Raw genomic sequence first — 18,134 nt, forward strand, 5'->3', positions numbered from 1 at the left:
TGAAGGACTTTAAAAAAATATATCTTTAGTGAGATTTCCAGCTCTATATTGGCTAGTCCTGGAATTCTTTCTTCATCTGGTCTTAGCCTCAGTAGAGGTCCCCCAAATCACGGAAAACTTGGGAAGCTGGTGAGCCTGGTAGTGTGGAGCTGAGTCTCCATCCTCTCCCAGCCGGCTTGACGGGTGGAGCCCACCAAGCAAATCCCGGCCTCCTTTGCTGCGGTGACCTGAGCAGCAGGCGGCGGCAGGCGGGGCTACGGGACGGGAGACTTCGGGAGATTCGGGGGCCGACCGGGGCAGCCTGGAGGAGCGGGACCCAAAGCAGCCAGCGGGAGGAGGGAGGAGCGCCGGGAGGAAGAGGCCGAGCCGCGGAGCGCCGCCCCGGAGGAAGGGGAGGAGGCCGGGTGTTTCCTGGTGCATTCCCGACCCGCCCAAGTGACTCATTGGGGTTGGAAAGCTCCCGGGGCCCGCCCTGGACAACCGAAGGCGGCGCAGACCAGGTAAGGGCGGTCGCTTGGCCTCGGGGTCCTTGCTCCACTCGTAGTCCGGTGGGGCGAGCCTGCAGACGGCCTCGGCGCACCGCACGGCCTCCCGGGATTGCCTCCTGGGCTCTGGAGTCTCCCGGTCTCTGCACGGCGGCTCCGGAGCCCGGGACTCCCGGCCCAGCTCGGCGGCTCCAAGGGCTCCCTCCCCGGAATCACATTCCAGAATCCCCGGGCCGTGGGCTCCCCAGTGCTGATTCCCTGTTCCCTCGGCGGTGCGCAACCTGCACTCCGGTGGCCCGGCCCCCGCGTCCCGAACCCCCGAGCCCCCGCACCCCCGCCCGGACTCACCCTGGATCCTTGGATCCCGGAGGATCCCAGATCTCGCGCTTCCGGCACGAGGTTTAGTTCCAAAGAGGAAGAGACAACGTTAATGTTTAGTATTTTACTGGTTGAAAAGTAAGGAGCGACGGCTAGTTAATGTTGCACTAAAGCGGCAAAACAAACCATGTTTGTTTTGAGTCCACCATGGTTCTGCCCTCAGAGGAAAGGAAGGAGAGTGTAGTCTAGGGAAGTCCGTTCTCAGATTCTTGGAGAGAGGCATTTTGGGCTTTGTTAAGGAAACGGGATTGTTCAGGAGCAGTAGTGCGCCGCCGCATATTCACACCGAATTTTGTACTTTAAGCCTAAAGCATCTGCGTAATTTGCAGCATTTCATGAGTGTGAGAAAAGAAGGAAGAGATTTGCAACTGGGGATTGCTGAGGGGGCTAGGCAGAGGGAAGCATCAGGCAATCCGCATGTTACATGGGACAGTACAAGGTGAGCCTAGAGATTTCTCTTGGTTGTCTGCTAACAGATCTCTTAGTTGAGTCGTGTTTGAAGCACCACTGATACGGGGGTACTACTGTAGGTATTGTTACTGAGATCAGTGCTTGCCAAGGTGGGGGTATTGCTCGTAGATCCTGGCCAAGTTTGTTGGCTGGAAGTTGAAGCACAAGAAACCGGTGGTATGCCTGAATACCACCAGCACTCCCCTAATTCTGACGATCCTAGTGGTTCTTAATAAAAAGCCTACAGGCACATAGCCTGAAAGAATTAATTCCGTTTTTAAGTACATGTAAGCTACTGCAGACATGCATTTTAAGAATTCAGTAGGGATGTTGTGGGGAAGGTTTCTCTGTTGCCCTCTTCCCTGAACAGCATCTTCACTGTAACACTGATAAAATGCTTCAGTTGAAAAGTCCCTCTAAGAAAATACATCACTAAGTATTTGTGTATTTGAGGAAGTGTGTATTAAGGTTTTTTTTTTTTTTTTTTTAAATAAACGTGTGTGTGTGTGTGCTATGCGTGTTCTTATATGTGGGTGCACAGGTGTGTGAATGTGTTTGCATGTGCATGTAGAGGCCCAAGGCTGATTTGGAATTTTCTACCTCATTCTTTGATACAAGGTCTCTCAGCTGAACGTAGAGTTCACTGATTGGACTAGTCTTGATAGCCAGTTTGCACCGGAGATCCCCTATCTCCACCTTGGAAGCACTGGGACTTCAGGGAGGTTGCTAAACCCATTGGCATTTATGTGGTTCTGGCGATCTGAACTCCTGTACTCATATATTTGTGTGGCGGGTGGTTATCCACTGAGCCGTCTCCCCGGCACTTACGTATTTTTAAGTTTACATATAGTAAAATTCATGCTTTGGAGTGTTGACTGCCGCTATCATTAAGATGCAGAACCGGTTCCTATCACCTCAAGATTTTCTTTCCTGTGTCCCTTGAAGTTAGGTCTTTCTCATGCCGTCAACTCTTGGCAACCGCTGATCTTTTTATAGTGCTATTTTGCTTCCTTCAGAAAGTCCTGTGGTAATCTTGGAGTCTGCATTTAAGATGGTTCTATGCTCTCAGTAAATAGTGTTGGGGGGGGGGCGTTGGGGAGGGGGTCGCTACATTTAAGGCCATCCAAAGTGGGTTTTTTTGGTTTTTCAAGACAGGGTTTCTCTGTGCAGCCCTGGCTGTCCTGGAACTCACTCTGTAGACCAGGCTGCATCCAAAGTGTTTTACCAGCCAAATACCATTAAGTGAAAAATGTATGATACTACATGTAATATTATTTGTGTTACAAAACCGCTACTCAAATATTAAGATGTAAAGCTAATGCTTTGAAAAGTAGAGCCTTGGGAAGGTGGGGTGGCTTAGTGGGTATAGGTGTCACACAGTGGGTATAGTTGTCACAGAGTGGGTATAGGTGTCACACAGTGGATATAAATGCAACACAGTGGGTATAGGTGTCACACAGTAGTTATAGTTAGCACACAGTGGGTATAGTTGGCACACAGTGAGTATAGGTGTCATACAGTCGGTATAGGTGGCACACAGTGGGTATAGGTGGCACATAAGTCTGACAACCTGAGTTACAACCCACAGTGGAAGGAAGGGACTAACTCCTGAAAATTGTTCTCTGATGTCCACAAGGACATGGTGATTTATACCCAAATACATACCCCCTCCCATGAACACACACCATACACAAATAATAAATAAGTACTTCTTTAAAAAGGAAAAAAAATGTAGTTCTGGATACTGCCTGGAAGGAAGACTAAAATGCTATTTCTTCTCTCTTTCCCTTTATCTTTTCATTTCAAAAAAAGCTTTTAAAATACATATTTGACTTGTGTATATTTGTTGTTGCCTGCATGAGTTTGTGTGCACCACATTCATGCAGGAGTCTGTGGAGACCAGAAGATGACTTTGGATCTCTTGGAACAGGAGTTAAAGGCTACTGTGAGCATCCATGTGGGTACTGGGAACTGAACCTAGGTCCTCTTGAAAAAGCTTAATTGAAGAACCGTCTTCACCCTCCCATTCCCTTTGAGATAGGGTTTCATTATGTGGTCCAGACAGCCTTGAATTCGTGGTCCTTCTACATTAGCCTTTTTTTGTGTAGGGAGGGGAAGGGGCTTGAACACCTGATTCTCCTGTCTCCACCTTCTGACTGCTGAGATTGGAGGTGTGACTACCACCCTTCCTCTCTATCTCAGCTCCTTGAGTGCTGACATTACAGAAATAAAATACAACCTAGCCTGAACTAGTACTTTTAAAGGTGAGAAAATTGACAAACTCCACCTCGATAATTTTTTAAATAGTTCAGAACTATATACAACTGTATATGTACTGAAACATTCTGCTCTGGCTTTAGCCTCTGTTGTTGGAATAGGAGTTTCTGTAACACCGGCTGCATCCCATGTGTTACACATTTTCACTCACTGATGCTCAGCTGGGTAACAATCCTGGAATTCCTTAAACGTTTCTATATACAGAGAGTTCAGTAATTCTTTCTATTGATTGTATAATACAGTCATGTATTGCTCAAACTATAGTGATATATTCTAATGTATATCTACACAATTCCATCACTACATCAGAGTTCTAGGAGTGCCGTGATCACTGACTAAAACATGGGTAGGCAGTGTACAACTGTAGTCTTTAGTGCGGGTGTATTATAATGTATTTGATTAGTCTTCTGGGTATCCGACACGAGTATCTGTGCACCACATGTGTACCTGGTGCCAGAAGATGACATTGGATCCCTTGGACAGGAGTCATAGATGGCTATGAGCTGCCATGTGGGTGCTAGGAATTGAACCTGGGTCCTCTGGAGCCAATGCTCTGAATCACTGAGTCATCCCTTTTGAGCCTGACATTGTGTTTGAACATTTATGTCCACTCCAGTTGGTCTTGTGTTTGTATCCTTGAGTACATGCTCAAGTTCATTGTTCTGAAGGTGTCTCACTGTTGTATTGGTATGAAGAGACACCACGGCAGAAGCAGCTCTTACAAAGGAAAACATTTAATTGGATTTAATCGGGGGTGGGGGTTGGTGGGGAGGCTTGCCTACAAGTGTCAGAGGTTTAGCCCATTATCGTGGCAGGGATGTTGTGGTAGGCATGGCACTGGAGCAGTAGCTGAGAGCTACATCCTGATCCAGAGAGAGAAGGGAAATTGTGCTCACTGTCTTATTACATCCTATGTTTTGGGCATCATTGTAAGCCAGTGTTCCTTTTCCTGTAAAGGTGCAGAACATGAGTAGTCTGGGTTCTGTGGGCCTTGTTGTTTACACGCTGTAGCAATAGAGCCTCGTGGAAAATGAGTGGGTGTGGCTGTCTGCCAGTAAAATTATTTATGTAAAAAAAACCAATGTCCTACAGTTTGCTGACTTCTCAGCTCACATATTATTTGCACAGTCCTCGAAATAGATGCAGCTGTCACTTATACTTGGTGGATGAAGAATCGACAGATGACATAGGAGTCCAAGATTATACGGAAAGCCAGGTGTTGAGTTCAATCATCAGATCCTTAAGTTTGCAAGATTAAAAATTAGAAAAAAAAATATACAAAATACTGTCCTCCAAATGTTAGACCCTCAGGCATATCTGTTGAGTCAGTATTACAACAGGGTGCCTTCCTGACTTTAGCTAGCCTCTCAGTCCCCCTCGCCCTCAGTGTCTGTGTAAAACATGTTTTTTGACCTACTTCACTTAGTAGCAACTGCTAAGGATAAATTAGGGTTCTGTTCTTCTAGAGTATATAGGGTTGTAAAAAGAGATTTATTAGATTGGCTTATGATTTAGGAGCCTAAATAGTTCAGTAGTAACAGTTTGCATGCTAATTTTCTTTCTTTTTTTTTGAAATTAAATTTTGTTTGTTTGTTTGTTTGTTTGTTTTTTGAGACAGGGTTTCTCTATGTAGCTCTGGCTGTCCTGGAACTCACTCTATAGACCAGGCTGGCCTCAAACTCAGAAATCCACCTGCCTCTGCCTCCCAAGTGCTGGGATTAAAGGTGTACGCCACCACCACCCAGCCTGAAATTAATTTTTTTATTGGATATTTTATTTACATTTCAGATGTTATTCTCTTTCCCCATCCCCCCCTCCCCAGAAACCCCCTACCCCATCATCCCTCCTCCTGCTTCTATCAGGATGTGCACCCACCTCCCTGCCCTAGAATTCCCCTACACTGGGGCATCCAGCCTTCACGGGACCAAGGACTTCTTCTCCCACCTTTGCCCTACAAGTCCATCCTCCCCTACATATACAGCTGAAGCCATGGGTCCCTCCCTATGTGCTCCCAGGCTGGTGGTTTAGACCCTGGGAGCTCTGGTTGGTTGGTATTGTTCCTCAGTGTTCTCTCTAACTCCACCATTGGGAACCCCGTGATCAGTTCAGTGGTTAGCTGTGAGCATCCGCCTTTGTATATGTCAGGCTCTGGCAGAGCCTCTGTTGTTTTACATTGTGCTGCTTTGTTGAGAATTCTTTTAATAACTATTTTATGCAACCAAGGATTTTCTCTTTGTCACCGGTAGCTGCATGTGTTGACTGGGTTGTAAGGTATCTGTATGTTTGTAATTGTTATATCACGATGCTGGATTGTGATTGACTTTTATAATGTCCCCTCATCTCCACCCTGCCAAGGCCATGGCTAGTCTGATATCATTAGGTAGCCTAGGATGGTCTCAGACACACAGTCATCGACTTGCTTTAGCCTTCTAAATGATGATGGGGTGCCCAGCAAGTGCCACAATGTATGGCTATGTTTCTTTCAGTAATATTTTTTTATTATTATTATTTTCAAGTGCCTTTTCTTTATCAGAATAGTCACTCCCATTATTTTTTGGTTTTGCTTTTTATTTTGTATCTTTGCTATTCTTCTGACAGGGTCTTACTATGTAACTTTGGCTGGCCTGGCACTTACTATGTAGACCAGTCTGGCTTTGAACTCATGGAGAGCCACTTGCTTCTGCCTCCTGAGTCCAAGGTTAAGAGCATATTGAACCATGCTTGTTTGGTGTATCCTTTTCCATTCTTTTGTTTCACTTCCTGTGTCTTTAAGTTTCTCGTGGACACTAAGTAGTTGGCTCCTTTGGATTTTAAAATGGTTTAAAACCATTTTGTATGTCTCTGCCTTTCAATTTGAACGTCTTGTCTATTGAATGTGAATGTGAATTAGGCAATATTGTGATTTATTTTAGTATTTGTTCTTGTTACATGGAGAAGTGATGGCTACCAGCAGCCTTTGTAACACAGGTGTTGCCTTGGTTGCAAATTATCTAATATAAGGCTTCCAGAATACTTTAAACACAACATTTGTATTTGTAAGATTTTAAAAAGATTTTCATTAGCAGCTTCTGAGGGGGTGGTCCCAAAGAAACTATGTTGTGTCCTTCAGTTTCTAGGAGGGAGGCAGGGCTTAGGGGTGGGTGAGCCTAACAAAAACTTGTAGTTCTTTCTAGCTGCTCCTCAGCCGACTTTAATATGATTGCTTCTTCATACCTGGCAGTGAAGGCAGAAATGGTGGACACTGAACTTCAGCTTCCAAGGTTTTTAGTTATGAATGAGACAGATGGACAGTGATAGCTGTAATGACCCTGAATCCAGAATGCCTGTGATTTGTATTCATGTCACAGGTATTGTCCTGGCCAAACTTGTCAAGCTCTTTGTATTCCCCAAGTTCATGCAGGGATTTTGTTCCACAGAGAAGAAAAACTGATAGTCAGAAAGTAGAGGTTTTCATTCCTGAATGTGATTGCTTGTGAGTCCTTGTCCAGGATAGGACAGTTGGCATGAATATCGGATTTTTTCTTAAAGCCACTGAATAAAGGAAGACTTTGGTCTGAAGAATTGTCAGTGGGAACCAAGTTAAGGCACATCTCTACACTGAATCCTCTTAATAGTTTTGGGCTCTTGACTCAGGTAAAACCAGTTCCTTACCAAAATATCGAGTCTGGCTAGTATGAAGCAGAGGTTGCAATTTATTAAAAGAAAATTTTTACATGGATATTTAGTACAAGGGTTAAGAGAGAGATGCTTAGTTGCCCTTACAATAGCCATATGAGATGTACAGAGTTAGGTTTTTTTTTTTTTTTTTCCTGTGATTCCCAGACAATATCCAGGATAAAAGTGAGGCCCTACTGTGCTGATTGGTTTGTCAACTTGACTAACCTGGAGCCACCTGAGAAAGGGAGTTGTAGTGAGCAGGTATCTGGATCAAGTTATGGGCAGGTCTGTGGAGGACTACTATATTAATTGTCAATTGATGCTGGAAGACTTAGACTATTATGGGTGGTACCATTCCCTACTCAGGGAAAATAGAGAGAGCTAGCTGAGAGCAAGCAAGCAAGGGTCCATGCGTTCATTCTGTCTCTGTGCTTGACTGTATAGATGTGATGTTTTCGGTTCTTGACTTGATTTCCCTGAAACAATAGATTGTAAGCTGGAATTGTAAGCCAGATAAGCTCTTTCTTCCCTAAATTGGTTTTGGTCAGTGTATTTGTCCTAACAAGATAAATGAATTTAGAACATCTGTTGAAGGTCATACACATTAAGCCTGGTTCGTTGCTATTTTAACATTCTCTATATAAAGGAAGCCTTGTCTCTGTTTCCATAGCCTTCACAGCAAATGTGCATTGTGCTAGAATTCTTGAATTTCAGCTGGTGACTCTGGAGTGAGGGTCTCCATTCTTATGCACCCGTCATTTAAACCTGCCTTTTTGTCCTGCCTGAGAATCACACGCCCAGAGCCTTACTTGGTGCTGCTGCAGCACTAAGCTGCACCCCAGCCTAGAGGTCTTCCATTTTAAAACATGTTCTTTTGCTTACCACCCACAAACCATGCAGCAGCCTCTACAGACTGGGAGCTGGAAAGCCACTTCTCCTCTTAGCTCCCTGGGGTCAGCTACCTTCAGAGATGGTTGATTGTGAGCACACTGTCGGAATCCAGCTTTGTTTCTGTCCCACACACCAGACTCAGAAGGATTTTGTACAGACCCGTTTGCGTTTTCTTGTTTGCTTTGATTGCAGGAGTGGGGGTGGGATGGTAATAATCAGCGTTATAGCTTGGGTTCTCCAGAAAAACAGAATAAATAGGGTATGCACGTGGGCTGGGGGGAGGCACACAGAAACACTGAGATCAACTTTAAGGAGTTACTTCACACAGCTGTGGAGATTGGTAGGTCGAGATTTTGCAGAGCAGACTAGACTGAAACCTCACAGAATACTTAAATGCTGCATGCAGTCTGAGACCAAAGACCATGCACAAGCAAAATTCCCTCTTTCTTGGGGGCTGTTGGTGTTCTTTCTCTTTAGCTCATTGGATGAGTTCCATCTAAATTGGGGTAGTCTGCTTTGCTTAAAGTTGGCTAACTTTAATATTTATCTCATTTAAAGATTACCATCATAGCTACATCTAGACTAGAATTTGACTTTGACCATAACTTCCTAGATAGTTGTCACAGAGGTGATTCTTGGTATTTTAATAACTTGTGTTTTAGAGAACTGCCATCTCCTACAGAGATTGGGTCAGTGTTCCTTTTGTGGGGGTACACTGAGTTGCTTGTCTTCTGGAATCTAGCTGAGAAGAGACTGTACTATTCAAGTGTACAAGCTATGAGAAGCTGTGAACCCCCACTTCCCTGTCCTACTTTTCTTGCTGTACCCGTCTTCCCCAGTCATCCCCTCTCCCCTTCCATAGCCCATGTGTTTTGTTGCTTTCAGCATCCGGTTCACTTCTTTTGTACTGTCTCATGGGCCTCTTTCTCATTCTCTAGGCTCTCACACTTATTCTCTCCCACACACAAACATTCCCCCAACCCAAACCCCAAACAAGATTTCTCTGTGTAGCCCTGGCTGTCCTGGAACTTGCTTTGTAGACCAGGCTGACTTCAAATGCAAAGACCCACCTGCGTCTTCCTCCTAAATGCTGGGAGGAATTAAAGATGTACTTGTGCCATTGTAGCCTGGCCACACATAAAGCCTTTAGAAGCTATGATATCCAGATGCAAGAGATCATGTGGTATTTGTATTTCTGAGCCTGAGTTACTTAACTTAATCTAAGGCTTTGCAGTTGCTCATAGTAACTGTGGTTGTCTGCACAAAGCCTATACAAGATCGAGCCAGTCAACATTCTAGCACAGAGTGAGGGGTTCATAAGCCTCTACTGGTAACTGAGTAATGGGTGGTTGGTTCATTCTGGGGGAAAATCATTTTGCTTTAAAGGTGTGACTCCTGGTATGTTGACCATGTTCCAGTGGATGGCCCCACACCCAGGAGTATGTGGGCAGCTCTGGCTCAAGTCAATGGGTTATTTTAAACAAAACAAGAAAGCTAGCGGCAGGGCAAGGAGGTGAGGGTGGAACCTCGGGGGTAGGTTGTAGGTGAATGTAATAAAAACATGTTATGTGAAATTCTCAAGGAACAAGAAAGAAATTTGCCGCTCCGTTTTCTTGCAGATTTTGCAATCTTTTTTTTTTTTTTTTAATGGCTCAATAAAATTCCATTGTGTATATACGGCCTGTTTTTATTATCTTTTACTCTGTAAATGGGTGATATCTGGGCTAATTCTGTTTCCTGAATGTTGTGAAGGAGGTGCGGTAAAGACGGATGTGCAAGTGTCTATAACAGTTGGGTATTGCCATCAACTATAAAAATGGGTTCTTCCCCTACATCCTCAATGGCATTTGCTGTCCTCTTGCAAGTTTCATTTATTTTTAATTATGGTATATACACCTGCCTAGAGAGACCAGAAGAAAGTATTGGATCCTCTAGAGCTGTAGGTGGGGGTGGCTGTCAGTTGCCTGACTTGGGTGTTTGAGAATGGAACTTGGCTCTTTGGTAGGAGGGGGGTGTGTGTTTATCCACTGAGTCATCTCTGGCACTCCTCATCTTTTTTAACTTGACGGTAGTCATTCTGACTGGGGTGAGATGGAATTTCAGAGTAGCTTTAATACACATTTTTCTGATGGCTGAAGATAATCAGTTGTTTTAAAAATATTTATTGATCATCTGTACTTCCTTGGAGAACCGTCTTTGCTTTATTTGTCCACTAAATAGGTAGAATTTTTGTGTGTGTTTTAATTTTTACAGTTGTGCTCATTAGTTTCTGTCACCTTGACTATCAGGCTTGAATGTATCTGCAGAGGGGGAGTCTTTGTTGAATTATCTCCATGGTATTGGTCTGTGGGCTTGTCTGTGGGGCATTTTCTTGAGCATTGACTAATTGGGAGGGCCCAGTCCACTGAGGGGCCATCCCTGAGCAGTCAAGAAAACAGGCTGAGTAATTCATAGGGAACAAACCAGTGAGTGGAATTCCCCCACAGTCTCTGCATTAGTTCCTATCTTCAGATTCCTGCTCTGCCTGAGTCCTGCCTGACCTTTGCTAGTGATGGACTGGTACCTGGAACTTACATAAACCCTTTCCTCCTACGTTTATTTTCATGGTGTTTATCACAACATTAGAGAACATTCCAGGACATCACATAGACTATATAAATACACACACACACACACACACACACACACACTTCATCATCTATTTATTGAACTTCGATCCAAATTTTACTTTTAAATTAATTCTCTGGTATTACTCATTACCTTAATACTGTCTGACATGAGAGATTTTTTTGGCTCCTGGGGGTGACATCAACAGTTTGCTGAGTTATGGACTATTAGAAACCACTTCCTCCCCAGACCCAGGGCTGGCACTGTTTGGTAAATTTAGAAATGAAAGAGGAAATTCCAGAGTGGAAGGCTGAAACATTTGGCATGGTAAAAGCTTTAGACCTTGCAATATCTCCTCAGTTCAGTCTCTAGCTCCCCAGCTCCCCCCCCCCCCAAGAAAACAGAAGTTACATTTCCGAAAAAGCAAGCAAAATGGAAAAGCAAATAGCTTGACCTGGAAACAAGTTTGCTGCAGTTCTGCCAAAGTCGTAATGTCAGAAGTGTAGTGAGTGACTTCATGAGTGAGTGAAGAGGAGGACTCAAAGCAAAGCAGCAGCCAGCCCACACCAACAAGTCTTTGAAAAGGGGTGGGGCTGCAGGACACAAACTGGCTACTGTATAGGAATGTGTAAGAATGTGCCCAGTCATAGAGGCAGTAAGAGAAATGCAGATTGAAGAGCAGTTATTATAGGTAGTGATAAAAATAAGCAGGATTCTAGTTCCTTTTTTGACAGTAGTTTTGATTCCTTAATACTGGATAAATACTGGAATTGTTGGATCTTGTGGTAGACCTATTTTTTTGAGGAACTTTATACTTTTCCATAGTGACTGGACCGGCTCACTGACATCTAAGGATTCTCATGTCTCTACATACTCAGCAGTATTTTTCTTTTTAATAATGGCCATTCCCTCGGGAAGCGGGGAAACCCTCCCCCATTGTGGTTTTGATTCATATTTCCTCGATGATTACTGATGCTGTTCGTATAACTTCTTTTGAGAAATACCCATGTGTCCTTGCCTAAATATCCTTTGTCCATTTCAAAATGGAATGATTTGCTTTTCTGTTGTTAAATTGCCTGAGTCCCTTATAGTCTTTATTAACCCCTTGTCAGGTACATAGTTTGCAATGCTTTCTTTCATTAGATGCTGTTCGGCTACTGGATCATAGCATGACAGTGATCTAAGTTTGCCTTGCCTGCTGGTCCCAGCGTGAGTACACCTGCCCTGTTGGGTTATGTGTGTGTGGGACCTATTGTTGGGTTGATGTGTGGGTCCGGAGGTGTCTGTCTCACCATGGGGCTAGGGCCTCTCGTGGGGACAGAGGTGCAGGAATTTGACTGTGTTCTCCCCACGCTGGCACCGGGTGGGCACTGGGCTATGTGAAGCCAGACCTGCTGGGGGGTGAGTGCAGTCTGAGGTCTATTAGGGAGCTGCAGACAGCTCGTCTGGTTCTCAGGCTCTTGGGCCCCCAGGCACCGCTGGGCTGAGAACAAAGTGGGGGCGTACAGGCTAGATTGGCCCATAGCCGAAGGGGGAGAAAAGGAGAGAGACACTCTGGCTGTGTCCCTCCGAAGCGGCTCTCTTGGCTTTGTCACGGCTGGCTCCGCTTGCTTGCCTGGGTTGGTGGTCTCCATGGCTGGGGACGCAGAGAGTTCTTCTGAGTGAGATTAGGCCATGGCTCTGTGGATCAAGACCTGCTCCACTGTTCTCCACAGCAGATTTTGAAGAAGAGAAACAGTGTGTGGTCTTAAGATGCTTATTGTCATGGAGAAAAGTATATGAAAACTATACCCCAGTTCCCTCAGGGCGGGCCTGAGGTTAAATACCTTTTGCAAGGAGGAGGGTCTGGGAAAGAATGTGTAATTGGCTCCGTTCCTCTGGCCTTTAGGTATCTCTGCATTTTCTGGGTAAGAGGAAGGACAAGGCAAAAAGGGTGTGTACCGGTAGTGTGATTGCCAGGGACAGATGACTTTACTGGTTCGCTTTCTAGTCCTGTGACAAAACACCATAACTAAAAGCAATCTGGGGAGGAAGGGGTTTATTGGCTTTCATTTCCTGTCACAGTCTTATCATTGAGGGCAGTCAGGCAGGAAACTCAAGGCAAGAATATGGAGGCAGGAACCAAAGCAAAAGCCAGAGAGGAGTGCTACTTACAGCTTGCTTCCCATGGCTTGTGCAGGGTGCTTTCTTTTATTTTATTTTATTTTTGAGGCAGGTAGAATCCTGGCTGTCCTGGAAAACACTGAGTAGGCTGGCCTTGAACTCACAGAGATCCACTTGCTTTCTTAGACTACTCAGGAGACTGAGGAGTATCGATTGTGTGCAGGATGGCATCCTTAGCTGTATGCTTGCTGAGTATAGGGGCTTGCAGATAGATATATAGCCTGGTAGTGACAGGCAACAGGTAGTTCCTTCCTGGAGAAAACATAACTTCTGCAGCAATGAGCATAGGGTGCTTGGTTATGCTCTCAGGGTGGTGTCTGGTGCATGACTATATGCCTACTCTTCTGAGTGGAGCAGATGCACTGTAGTTCTGAGTATTCAGGCTGGCACAGGCTGTCCCCTGAGTCAAGGCTGTAGAGGTGGTCCGTGGGTTAAAAGGAGCCCTGGGAACCCATGCTGGCCTCCGAGCTGCTCGGTGGGCTCTGTAGCAATCTACTTGATGCCTCAAGATTCAGCTTCTGCTTTTTGTACATGAAGACTTCCTAGCAGTCTATTCTGGTCGCTGCTAGCCTCGGTGTCTGGGGTATCACTGTTCTCCTAAGCACAAGAGACCACAATGGGAGGAATAGTTCTAATGGTATAGTAAGAAGCCCACCCCTGTTCCCACAGGGAGACCCATGCCAATTATCCAAGCATCATCAAATTGGTCAGCCACTGGAGTTTTGCTCCTGTTTTCTTTCTGAGAGATATACTAGGAGCAATGGGAACGGCAGGAACATAGCTTAGAAACTTATGGGCTGTATCTGGCATGGAATGATGGGATTACATATGCTAGCTGAGTGCAGAGACAGCAAGAGAGACACATGCACATGGCCACACATGCACACACACTGAATGAATGGATGAATGAATGAATGAATGAAAGAAGTAGACAAAAGAGATTTGTACTTGTTTCCATGGATTCCACAGAACATGGATTGGACAACACAGCTGTGGGCAGAGAAAGCTATTGGAGAGTGACACAATCAGAAGTCTGCGTTACACAGTTAAAATAGAAAGGAAGAATGGCAGTTTGGAGTGACCCCGCCTTCTTTGTGCGCAGGCTGCTTGGGGCAGTGTCATGAAGCCTAGTGTACAAGCATGGGTTGGGGTGGGGCAAAGAGAGCACAGTGTCATGGGAGTGGCTGGAGTGACTGCCAACTGAGGATGAGGGCCAATGCGTGTGGTACGTGGACATGTACGGTTTCATTGCTTCATCCCTGTAATATTGCAAGCCAGATTGGTTTATTTGTTGTTGGAGCTGCTCTTTTGAACTTTTGAGTTCCTGCTTTAGAAGCTGAAATTTGGAACTTTTGGGTACTAAAAGTGAATTTCTTCTTTAGTAGCACTAGATGAGGGTCTGTTGTTTTGGTTCTTAAGATTTTATTTATTTTTATTTTATGTATATGTGTGTAGTGCTTGCTGAAGCCAGAGGACATTATCAGATTCCCCTGGGGCTGAAGTTATAGCCATTGTGACTTCTCACGTGTGTGCTGGGAACTGAACCTGGGTCCTCTGCATCAGCAGCAAGTGCTGTTACCCATGGAGCCATTTCTCCAGTTCCTTTGCTTGCTTGCTTGTTTATTCATTCGGTGTTTTGAGACAGAGTCTCCATCCTGTAGGCCTGGCTGACCTGGAACTTAGATCTGCCTGCCTCTGCCTCCTGAGTGCTGGGATTAAAGATGTGCACCTCCACATTTGGCCTGATGGTTTTTAGTTATAAGCATCTTACCCACTTTGTCATACCAGTTACATCTATGATAAAAGTGGCGACAGATTAAGCCTTGCTTAATCTGACTTAGTTCCGTGTTTAGCCATTTTAACACATGGGAGAAAAAGGAACAATTCAATTAGACAGGCTTTAGAAGTGATTTCTTACAAGTTTGAAACTGGACATTTCCGCCTTTCTGAGAAGGGCTTTCATTTTCATATAGAAGAGGAAGAAAGTCGGGGGACACCTTGCATATGTTAGCAGGAACATGTCATCCTTTATCTTCTGCGTGTGCTATAGTTAGGCAAGCACACTCCTTCCTTTTTGTTTTATAAGTTACTATGCGAAGTACTAGGTTTCATCATGGCGTTCAGACACAGTTTGGTTTTGCTGGTCTTCCTCCCCATTCCTTCCTCCCCAGTCTCTCTGCGTGACTTCCCAGTAGTCTCCTTTCTGCTTCTGTCCCCTGTGTCTTATTGGCCTCCCTGCTTTCTTAGAAACACCTCTTTCCCCTTCCTTGGTCTCCTTCTAGTTTCATAGCCTACCCTCATACTTAGACCCACATATGTGGATGGCCTTTTTAAAAAACGAACTTTTTGTTTCATGTGTGTGATTGTTTTGCCTGCATATATGTAAGCATATCACAGTAAGTACAGTGCCCGTGAAGGCCAGAAGACCTGACATTGATCCTCAATGCCTGTCTGGTCACCCTTAAAATATTCTCTCTGGCTGGTTCTCTTGATGGGATCCCATGACCCCTGGGGTTGCTGTCCAATTGAGCGTATACCTAGACTCACTGTTTCTTTTGTCCTTCTTGGTCTCCTAGTATTGTGTTGGCAAGCAGGTTGAACCTCAGTCTTGGGTTCTGAGTTTTATTCTTTTTGCAGCTCATAGCCCAGGAACTTTTGTTTGTTTGTTCGTTTGTTTAATTTTTGAGACAGTGTCTTGCTAAGTTTGTAATACCCAAAATTAACTTGTAACCTCCTGGGATGGCGGTTGTAGTTCTTGGAAAATAACAAAGCCTCACGGGAAAGTGTGGTGTTTCTATGTTTCTGTCTATAAAAGCCCCTACAACATGTGTCTCGGGGCCACTCAGCTAGGAATTCCAGGTGGTGGCCCTGACCAAAATCCATCTTGGTCAGTATTCAATAAAGCTTTCTTCAAATTTGGCTCAAAATGGTGGAACTGATTTTCTCTAGTGAATCTCAGGATTAACAGATTACCTGGGTTGGCCTTGAAATTACTCTGTAGCGCAGGCTGAGTTTGAACTTGTTATCCACCTGCTTTTTAATCCAGTAGCCTGGTTACAGGCTTGTGCCACAAGCTTTTGTGAGCCTGGAGTTTCCAAGGACAGCACTAAACAGGAGAGCATCTGTTCTGAGCTATCTGCCTGAAATTGCCCAGAGACAGGGAAGATTATCAAGTCATAATCTGTTTTGTAAAGAAACAATAGTTTAATTATTTACCATTCTTTCTTTCAAAATGTGGTTAATTGTCTGCTTGTCTAACTATAGTTTTGCAAAAGTCATTTCACTTTTTCCTTGGAGAAAGCATAGTGTGCGGGCAAATGCTGGGCTTGGATCACAGTGTGCAGGCAAATGCTGGGCTTGGATCACAGTGTGCAGGCAAATGCTGGGCTTGGATCACAGTGTGCAGGCAAATGCTGGGCTTGGATCACAGTGTGTAGCATCAGAGCTGGATGGAACTGTTCCAATTTGCATTTCCTAGGTTGGTACAAGTTCTCTCATGAGACATCGTGTTTAGGACATGCCTTGTGTTTATCCACTGGGCCTACCTCACTCACAGCCCACTGGCATCTGCAGGACTCAGTGGGGCCAGAACAGAGAAGAAGGATGGGGCTCTTACTCTTGTGCTGCTGGCAACTCCTATGGATCTGTCTGCTATTCCAGCCTTAAACCGCCTCTTTCCTGAGCATTAGACCTGGGCCGGTTTTGTCTGCTCACCCTGGCCTTGACCCCACCAGTTCTCAGTTGAGCTGGGGGCCTTTGAGCATCTGCTTATCTTATCAGTATACTGGGATGACTTCACCATAGGAGTGACTGTGAGAAGGACTTACTGAGGAACTTGAGTCTAACGAGTCAGTGAGTGACACGTGGAGGGAAGGAAGATGCTCTGCAGCCTTGCCACCTTCAACATGATGAACACTTACTTCCCTTTCTGTGGGCATACTAAGACACTCAGCCTTTGTCTCTATCTATGATACCCTGGTGCTACTTGATCTTTCTTGGTGCCTTGTGATGCTCACCTGTGGTCCCTTTATCAGGCAGTGAAGTAAGCAAACATGTGTATAGCTCCAAGCTCTGACTGCAGCTCTCACTGAATGCTGAACACTTGCTCTATGCAAATTACCATCTAGCCTCTTAGAGCAAAACTCTGCTGAGCCATGAAGATACTCGGTGATTAACTTGGGAAATCATTTGAAAAGATATTTTAGAACACTCTAGAACAAAAAGGAATTGATGATGTATTAAAATACCAGGTCGGATACCAGATTTCAATTAATTTTTGTAACTTAGGAATTGTAGGATTTAGAAACAAATGTGACGGCTGAGCTGCTGCCAGCAGAACACAGAGAAGCAAAGCATCCTTTACTCTGCGTAATCAGCTAACCCACATAGCTAAGGGTTATTTGTGGGTCAGTGCAGGGCCTGGGGAGACTATAATACCTATAGCTTGGACATGTGGAATACCAGGCTTTACAGGCCAAGCTTGAGCAGGTGGTTGTTTACTACAGGAGCATATCTTTGAGTGCAGATTAAACATGTATTGTTCTCCTAACTATCAAAATGCCAGTGCACGCTCTTTTTATCTGACAATCCAAGGGCATCTGGTCCCGGCCTGGGTGATTCTCTGTATGTGTGTGTGTGAGACCTGTCACACAAAATACCACAGATCAGTGGGAACTTACGTGCTCACCGTTCTGGAGGCTAGAAGTTCAAGGTCAAGGTTGTAGGAGGGCTGGTTTTATCTAGCACTGTCCTAATATGACGTCTCCTAGTCTGTCTGCTCACACAGGATGTGCTGTTCTGACCAGACCCAAGGGGTGGACATCTGTGTGTTTGGTTATGTCATTAAACTGTCAATTGCTTATTGGTAGCACCAACAGGAATAAGAGTTATTCCAAATATGTGATTTAAATTTTACTGTGGGATGTTCATATTGTGGTATCTATGCTGGCTAGTTTCATGTCATCTGAAAGGAGCAAATTTCAACAGAGGAATTGCCTCTGTAAGATCAAGCTATATGCAAGCCTGTGGAACATTTTCGTAAGGGCCTTTTGGATCATAGTAAAAAGGAATCTCAACCTGTGAACAGTTTCCAGACTTGAGCCAGTTTATAGACCCCCTTTAATTAAGGAGTAGTCAGGTTCCTCTGAGGAAGGAATTTGATAAAATACCTTTCAAGTTTATTAGCCTTTCTCTACTCCTTCCCCAGAGGGACCTACAGCCTTTTTT

The 18,134-nt window shown here is 44.8% G+C and overlaps 1 protein-coding gene across 1 annotated transcript in view; it reads left to right on the forward strand.

Moving 5' to 3' along the window:
• The first annotated feature begins 243 nt into the window (after positions 1-243).
• Cyfip1 (cytoplasmic FMR1 interacting protein 1) overlaps positions 244-18,134 on the forward strand; it is an 88,625-nt gene continuing 70,734 nt past the window's right edge. The window contains exon 1 of the mRNA XM_034506993.2: positions 244-500. The gene's annotated coding sequence lies outside the window, so the exon portion shown is untranslated. The remainder of the gene's footprint in view (positions 501-18,134) is intronic.

Source organism: Arvicanthis niloticus, chromosome 1, assembly GCF_011762505.2.
Source record: "Arvicanthis niloticus isolate mArvNil1 chromosome 1, mArvNil1.pat.X, whole genome shotgun sequence".
Taxonomy (NCBI): Eukaryota; Metazoa; Chordata; class Mammalia; order Rodentia; family Muridae; genus Arvicanthis; species Arvicanthis niloticus.